Source organism: Pseudoliparis swirei, chromosome 23, assembly GCF_029220125.1.
Source record: "Pseudoliparis swirei isolate HS2019 ecotype Mariana Trench chromosome 23, NWPU_hadal_v1, whole genome shotgun sequence".
NCBI lineage: Eukaryota > Metazoa > Chordata > Actinopteri > Perciformes > Liparidae > Pseudoliparis > Pseudoliparis swirei.
In genome coordinates, this window is record NC_079410.1 from 16,053,795 (window position 1) to 16,062,314 (window position 8,520).

Here is an 8,520-nt window from a genome sequence, read left to right on the forward strand (position 1 = left end):
ATATCGTTTCTTATGTCACGTGACTGGACTATTCGGCAAATCAGAGACCGGTATCGTTCCCTCAGCCAGAGAGCTCCACGGAGCTACGCGAGCAGGTTGCTAACGGAGCTGTCAGCTGGAGCTCAGTGAGTAATGCGCTGTTTAGTTTCCCCTGTCTGTTGTTCCAAAGTCCTGGGACTGAAACTCTCTGGACTACAACGGGGTGAGGGATCTAAAGAGCTGCAGACAAGTGTAAAGCACGAATCTTGCCGCAGTTATCTAGCTAAGAACATGAAGCTAACCCTGTTTGCAGAGCAGAGCAGCAGAAGGAGACCGAACTGGCATCAAAAACACAACGAAGGAATTCTGAAAAACAGACACATTCCCTCCAGAATAATGGAAACAGTCTGGTTACAGACATGATTGACTTTAACCTGAGAGTTATGGAGAAGTTTGCCAACTTTAAAGAGAGGAGGCTACTTGTCTTTACAGTAGTGGGTCTACTCTGTCAAACACCCAATGTAACATGTGATCTCTTTCTGACTCTATTCTGCTCTGAACCTCTTTCATGTGAGGGTGAAACTCTTTTATTTTGCAAACCTCTGAAACCCAACCCAATGTTTCTTAAAGCTGCTCTGAACCTCTCATGCCCAAAGTTACAGTGTCAGGGCTCTCAAGTTTTGAAGACAGGCAAGAGTGACATTTCCATCAGCACCCCCCCCCCCCCCCCCACCGCAGAACGAAATTTTCGGATATCAGTCAGTCACGCGCAATTCCAGGATGCTTTATTTTCATTGGTTGCTGGATTAAATCTTACCCAGATACAACAGATACGTTTCTTTTTCTGATTGGCTATTGTTTAGCCCATTTCTTTTTTTTGATTGGCTGATAAGTGGCTCCTCACAGCAGAACTCCAGGGGAGCGCTTGATTCCTCCACGGTGAGGGCAGCGCGGCCAGCTCATGTTTGCGCGCTGCGGCACATTAAAACATTAAATAGCCGAGAGTTTTTTTCAGCGTGAGAAATACGATGTGTGTCGGGAGTGCGTGACTTAAGACCAAAATGCGTGAGTCTCACGCTCAATGCGTGACACTTGAGAGCCCTACAGTGTGTTGATAGTTGTTATTGGACAGTGTTGAGCACGGTGTGTTCTTGAAATAAAGCTTTGTTTTTGGCAATATTCTACTCAAAACCTCTTTTCTTCTCATTGTTGAGTGCTATTTAAACCGCGTCGCCCAACTGCGCCGCCCCCCCCCAAAATGTCACCAGCCGCCACTGCCTCCGATCCAGGTTTGTGTTTCTTGCCGGTCAGAGGGGCAGCAACGGACCCAGAGACTCTCCCCCCGGGGCCGGGTGAAGGACACCGGCGCAGCTGTCCTGCCGCCTCATGCCAAGCGTCGGCCTGCCGGCTGGCACACCAGAGCCGGGGCTAATTAGAAACACGGGATCGACTCCGAGCTTTACAACAGTCAGCTTTAGCCAAAAATGATTTGTTCTAACCGGTTTGCATGCCGTGTTAAAAGGCACTCCAGTGGAGTTGGAATCACAGTTACATCTCTCAGTGGTCCGTACAACCTCAGAAACGAGACTCATTCTCCAAAGTGTCCTCTAGAAATTAAATTTTTGAACAGCCAATATGTTTTGAGGGAATCGTCATGCCACTGGGTCACCACAATCGGTCCGTAACCTTAACCAGAGGTGCTTTTGTTGCCTGAACTCAGACACAAGTCTCTGGCGTCAAAGTCCTGCACGTTGCATGCCCACCTGGAGCCCGATGACTCACAAGCTGGACACAGATGACCCACTTCCAATGCTGCCAGGGAACATAACCCAGACATTATTGAGACTTAAATACAGACCATACCTCTGTATATTTAATGTTGTTATTGTATTTTTTACTACTGCTCTAATGTGCACTCGCCGCTGTGATCCTGCTAATTCCCCTCTCTGGGACTAATAAAGGAATATCTAATCTAATCTAATTTAAAATGGTATTCTTCTTAAAGCTGTTTCGGCAAAATGTGTCAAGAAGGAAGAAAAAACTCTATTAATGCAACATACAGTCCATATGGCTCACATCCAGGTGAGAGACTGTGATAGTTGGACACACTCTAAAACGGTATCATGGTAAACAATATATTTGTACTATACTTGCTCATTTCAAGTACTTTAATGCAGAAATAATCTCCATCCCGATTGTTTCTTTTCATTAGAAGGAGCTGATGGTGAATCTGCATTCAAACTAATGGTATTTACTGGGAGTTTCTATGGTGACGGGGGCCGGACCCGGATTTTAATTACTAGAAAAATGAAGCATAATATTTGTGATAAAAGTGACAGAGGGACAGAAATGTAGATGTCTGTTTACGCTGCGGTGAAGAAAACTCCAGAAGAGGTGAGCGGCTTGTGATTATCATGCCGTGTGCGTGTTCGCTGTCGCGTGTCGGCACGGTCACCGCGGTTGGTTCGGGGTGGATGGGCTGTGGGGCGGCGTATAGATGGGTGAGAGAGAGAGAGAGAGTGGCAGGGGAAGGGAGTGGGCTGTGTGTGTGTGTGTGTGTGTGTGTGTGTGTAGGGGCCACGAGACCCGAGGGGAGGAAGGAAGAGGAAGCGTGAAATATGGAGATAGCTTGCTGTCACCTGAGAAGACGGCGGCGGCGCCGTGCGAGGCTAATGCCATGTGACATCTTTTTAGCGGTGGCATCTGGGCCTCTCTGCAACATCCCGCCGCCCACTTCCCCCTCACTCTTTTGGCCACGTTGATTCTCCTCACATATTTAAACTTGCGTTCGTCATTAACAGATGGCAACAAATAACCAGGAGCCCGCTCCCAGACGCTGACGTGAAGCTCATCTTTAGCTGTCGGCAGCAGCCTGATCAAGATAAGATAAGATAGATATAGATATATACTTTATTAATCCCCAAGGGGAAATTAGTTCTCTGCATTTAACCCATCCTTAGTTATTAAGGAGCAGTGGGCTGCAGTGATGCGCCCGGGAAGCAACTGGGGGTTCAGTGCCTTGCTCAAGGACACTTCGACTTGCAACTAATGGGGAGAGCCGGGATCGAACCGACAACCAATACCTGTCATGAAGGGACAGATTCCCAATGTGCACCTTGTTGCGGCGGGAAAAGTTAGCTTCGGGAGTTGTGTGGTTCACTAAGCCTGACGCACACTGAGGCCACTCCTCTGGGTTTATTGGACATTAATGCATAGCTGAAGATTATGTTTTTTTGAATTTAGCTGGCAACAGCATTGTTCAGTCATTGTACACAAGCCATCTGGACAGTTCACAATGCGCGTGGCGTTCTCCATGAACAGAACTAAACATTCAGCATGCACACAGCAGCCAGGCTTCATGAGCTTGTACAGGAACTTGTGACGGATGCAAATGTCTTTGGAAATGCGTGTTTTTTTCTGATCCCAGCCACATGCCAGGGTGTAATGAGTGACAGGCTAATTTACGAGGCATCAAAGAGGAAAGCTGGCCCTGCCTCTTTGTCTGCTGTTCCGAGCCACCGGCCTCCTCAATTAGAGCTGATGCTGCCAACCTGCCGCCGAGGCCCGGCTAGGTAATGACTGGCAGCAGCACACGAGGCGAACAGCCATCTATCTTTCTCCCTGACACATTTCTTTCTCGCTCTCTCAGTCCCACCCCTCTCTAAACTAACAGCTCTCAGTCTCCCCCCCCCCCCCCCCCTCTCTCTCTCACTCCCTCACTCTCTCGCCTGTAAACTAACTTTGTCTAAAGTAAACTCAGCACATTCTTACTCTCTATTCTCACACTCTTTTTTTTGGAAATGCTGACACTAAGCTGAGCTCTCACTCTCTAAATTGACACCTCTCTCCATCTCTCTCCATCTCTCTCCGTCCCTCCAGTAATTTGCTTACTTTTTTGCCATATTTTGTTCTTTCTTTCTAGACCAAAACCTCCCCACACTTCTCTCAACTTCTCTCTCTGACAAACAAACAAATGAATTGGAGAGCTTTGGGAGGGAACGGCGTCGGAGCGTAGCGGCCGGGCCGGCTGACTGACAAAGAGACTGGCAGAGAGACTAACTAATAACTATAAGTGACAGACAGACTGACAGGAGGGTGGAGGAGCTCGTGGAGGGGCGACTGTGAGCAGCGACAGTCATTTGAAGATGGGTTGACAAGAAAGACAATACCTGTCATGGCGTGACAGGGGTTAAGGTTGACACCTGAAGGCAACTCTAACAAACCAGGGGGGGGGGGGGGGGGTATATATATATACATATATAAAGCAAATATATATACATATATATACATACGTAAAGCAAATCTCAAGGACTGCATTCTTTCATCTACGTAATATTTCAAAAATCAGGCACATCTTGTCTCAAAAAGAGGCAGAAAAATTGGTTCACGCGTTCGTTACTTCGAGACTGGATTACTGCAACTCCTTATTATCAGGCTGCTCTAATAAATCTCTTAGGTCCCTCCAGTTGATTCAGAATGCTGCAGCTCGTGTTCTCACTAAAACTAAGAAAAGAGATCACATCACTCCTGCACTAGCTGCTCTGCACTGGCTCCCAGTAAAATCAAGAATCACTTTTAAAATTCTTCTCTTAACCTACAAAGCCTTGATTGGTGATGCACCATCATATCTTAAGGAGCTTGTCGTACCATATTGCCCCACTAGAGAGATGCGCTCACTAAATGCGGGACTACTTGTAGTTCCTAGAGTCTTAAAAAGTAGAATGGGAGCCAGAGCCTTTAGTTATCAAGCTCCTCTTTATGGAACCAGCTTCCAATTTCAGTCCGGGAGGCAGACACAGTCACCTCATTTAAGAGTAGACTTAAGACCTTCCTCTTTGACAGAGCTTATAGTTAGGGCTGAATCAGGTTCACCTGGTCCAGCCCCTTGATATGCTGCTATAGGCTTATAGCTGCCGGGGCACGTTAGGATGCACTGAGCACCTATCTCCTCTTTTTCTCTCCTTAAGGATGAATTTTCATCTCTCAATCACACGTTACTGACTCTGCTTTCTCCCGGAGTCCTTTTGACTTCACGTCTCATGGGGTCATCGGACCCTATGAGACGGCATAGATCATATCTGCCTGATGGATCATCGAGGTCTGGGTCGTGGAATTCCTGCTCCTGACTACGCCACTGTCCTGTTGAGACTCCGCCCACTGTTGAGACTCCGCCCTCCTCCTCCCCACCGCCATCTGCCTGATGGATCGTGGAGGTCTCCATCGTGGAATATGCCTACTATGAACTATTCATACAGTCTGTCATATTCATTGAATGTATTTTAACTCTAAATCTGTCCTTCTGTACACATGACATCTATTGCATCTGTCCATCCTGGAGAGGGATCCTCCTCTGTTGCTCTCCTGAAGGTTTCTTCCCTTTTTTTCCCCTGAAGGGTTATTTGGGAGTTTTTCCTGGTCCGATGTGAGGTTTTGGGGCAGGGATGTCTATGTGTACAGATTGTAAAGCACTCCGAGACAAATTTGTAATTTGTGAAATTGGGCTATACAAATAAACTGAACTGAATTGAATTGAATTGAATATATATATGTATGTATATATGTATTTACATATAAGTATGTATATATATATATATATATGTACATAGGAAACAAAACTAACAACTCTCAGGTTATATATATATATATATATCATATCATCATTTATCATAATAATACCATAATAGTGGCAACATTTCCTTTTTTTATTTAACAATATTTTAAGAAAAGTTTTTAATTGGTAACTTGATCACAAATGGGACACATTTGATAAAGGTGATAAAATACAAAGCTGACCATAAAGCTTTGTTATTACACCAAATTATCAAATGTTCCATGTTTGTGGGATCTGTATCTATCTTTTAAATAAATTTGGCATTTTCTTGACCAAAAGAAGCCTATAGTATGTTATCCTACATAGTGACATTATCTAGGGTTGTCAATTGTACCCCATGAGAAAAGTCTCTCAAAGTTTAAAACATCATTCATCATTGATAAGAAACAGACCATTTGTAAGAACTAGGGCTGTCAATCGATTAAAAAAAAGTAACTAATTAATCGCACATTTTGAAATTCATTAATCGCGATTAAAAGTTTTTTTTTCTTCAAAAGACTAAATCTTCTAAATGAACGAGTAATCCCTTCAGACAGCGTGTATTTTAGACACTTGTTTAAATGTATTCTTTTTTAAAGACAAAACTTCACACAGAGCTGTGTTTTCAAAGAGGCTCCTACCTATAAAGTGCCAGCGAGGTATTTAATATCATGGATGATAAATTGTTTCTTCAGTGAAACATCCAGATTAGTAAGAAAAGGTGTATTAAAGACCCCATTGGTCCTGTCATCTTTAACATTGAACAGCAGAACCAGTGGCCTTGGTAAACTGACTGACATTCAAATATGTCACGTTAACCCTCCGGAGGCTGGGGGCATTTTCTCGATTTTACAAAACAATGTAAATTCATCTTTTAAAGACTTTTGCATATGACACATCCCCATGTGTTATACATCAAACATTCCAGAACAATCTCAGCTCTATATATTGAGGCACATTGTCCTCGCCGTGTTCTCTGCTTCTCTGACTGACAGGTTGCTCAAGAGCCTCACATGTGTGGTGGGAGGTCCTTGTGATTTACTGAGTGATCATTGGTTGTATTTTTCGCAAAATGTTGAGAGACAAACGGATTGACCAATCACGTTGAAGGTTTCGTGTGACGAGTTCTTTCCGCGCCGCGTCACCTGACACGTCGCCCCTCCGTTCCTCTGTGTATCAGAGGGGGAGACGGGAGGAAGGAGGAGCAGGAGGAAACCCGACTGATTCATCCACGAGTTAAACTGATTTCTGCTCCTTATTTTCGCGGAGAAATAATTGTTTTAAAAACGGAAACAGTGTCAAACCACACTGCCGCGGTTTGACACTCAGAGGAGTGTACAAACTTCAACGAACACCGGAAGCAAGTCGAAGTGTCCTTGAGCAAGGCACTGAACCCCCAGTTGCTTCCCGGGCGCATCACTGCAGCCCACTGCTCCTTAATAACTAAGGATGGGTTAAATGCAGAGAACTAATTTCCCCTTGTGGATTAATAAAGTATATTAAAAAAAATTAAAAAGAAATTTTTTTCCGCTAATTGCGTCAAAATATTTTAGTGCGTTAAGGCGGCCAAATTAATCGCATAGATTAACGCGTTAACGCTGACAGCCCTAGTAAGAACACAATTTGGTTGTTAAAAATCCATTCGTCTTTTGTCCTGCGCCATTATTTTACTCACTACTACTAACGAGCTGCATAGCCCATTTATTAACTAGAACGGGCACTCGGTAGAGCGCATGCCTTCGCCACATTTTGGCATTAGCTGCATGCCAATTGGATAAAAAAAGAAGATCTTGACCTTTTCATGACCTTGACCTTGACTTTTGACCCGATCGATCCCAAAATCTAATCAAATGGTCCCCGGATAATAACCAATCATCCCACCAAATTTCATGCGATTCAAAGAAGATCTTGACCTTTTCATGACCTTAACCTTGACATTTGACCCGATCGATCCCAAAAGCTAATCAAATGGTCCCCGGATAATAAACAATCACCCCACCAAATTTCATGCGATTCGGTTTAATACTTTTTGAGTTATGCGAGTAACATGCATACAAATAAATAAATAAATATATAAATACACGGCGATCAAAACAAAACCTTCCGAAGGTAACAAGTTATTAATGCAACATGTACAACTCAGGTTTACACGCTCCTCCTTTGTCGTTTTAGATGGTTGTAATAATCCATCACACCTGGAGTGTAGCAGTAATAACTTGTTAATACGTTGATTTTCAGCTGTTATACAGATTGTAAGTGCTTAATTTAAAAAGATGGATTAAATGATTACGTATGTTATGCTTAAGAGGGCATTCTAAACAACCTCGAAACAGGCATCGTTTTTTATATACTTGATCTATTGCGCAGTATTGATTGATTACGAGCCTCTATTTACCAGCCATTAATCCAAGCGTTACATACAATTTATGAAACTCCTTATGAAGTACGCTGACTAGGAAACACATTATTGTACAGAACTACAAATGATACACGGCCGGGCCCAGAGTGTGGCTTATGGGTAAGATTTGATAGGAACAGACAGCTTAAGGTTTTGATCCAGCAGGCTTCCCTTGTTAACACCAGACGTCGTGGGTGATAGTTGACCCCAAACTGTATGCAGCGAACCGTCGCTGTGCAGTAAACTGTTCCATAAATAACGTGGCGACACAGACGTGTAGATCTGATAACGTCTCCGCACGTTTGTGTTTCTTTGTAAAAAAGCTGTGCAGATAGTATTAAATATACCTCCATCATGTGAGTTAAACCCAGAGCCGTCATCTCAGCATGACACTGCAGAGGAGCGGTGTGTGTGTGTGTGTGTGTGAGCTCTTCCACTTGCACACTCCTCATCTCATCACAACAGGAGAGAGGACTCTCCGTTTAGCATCGCTGTGAAATGTTTTCACAGACAGACGACAACCAGAAGACGAGACGGAGCAGCGTCATGAAGG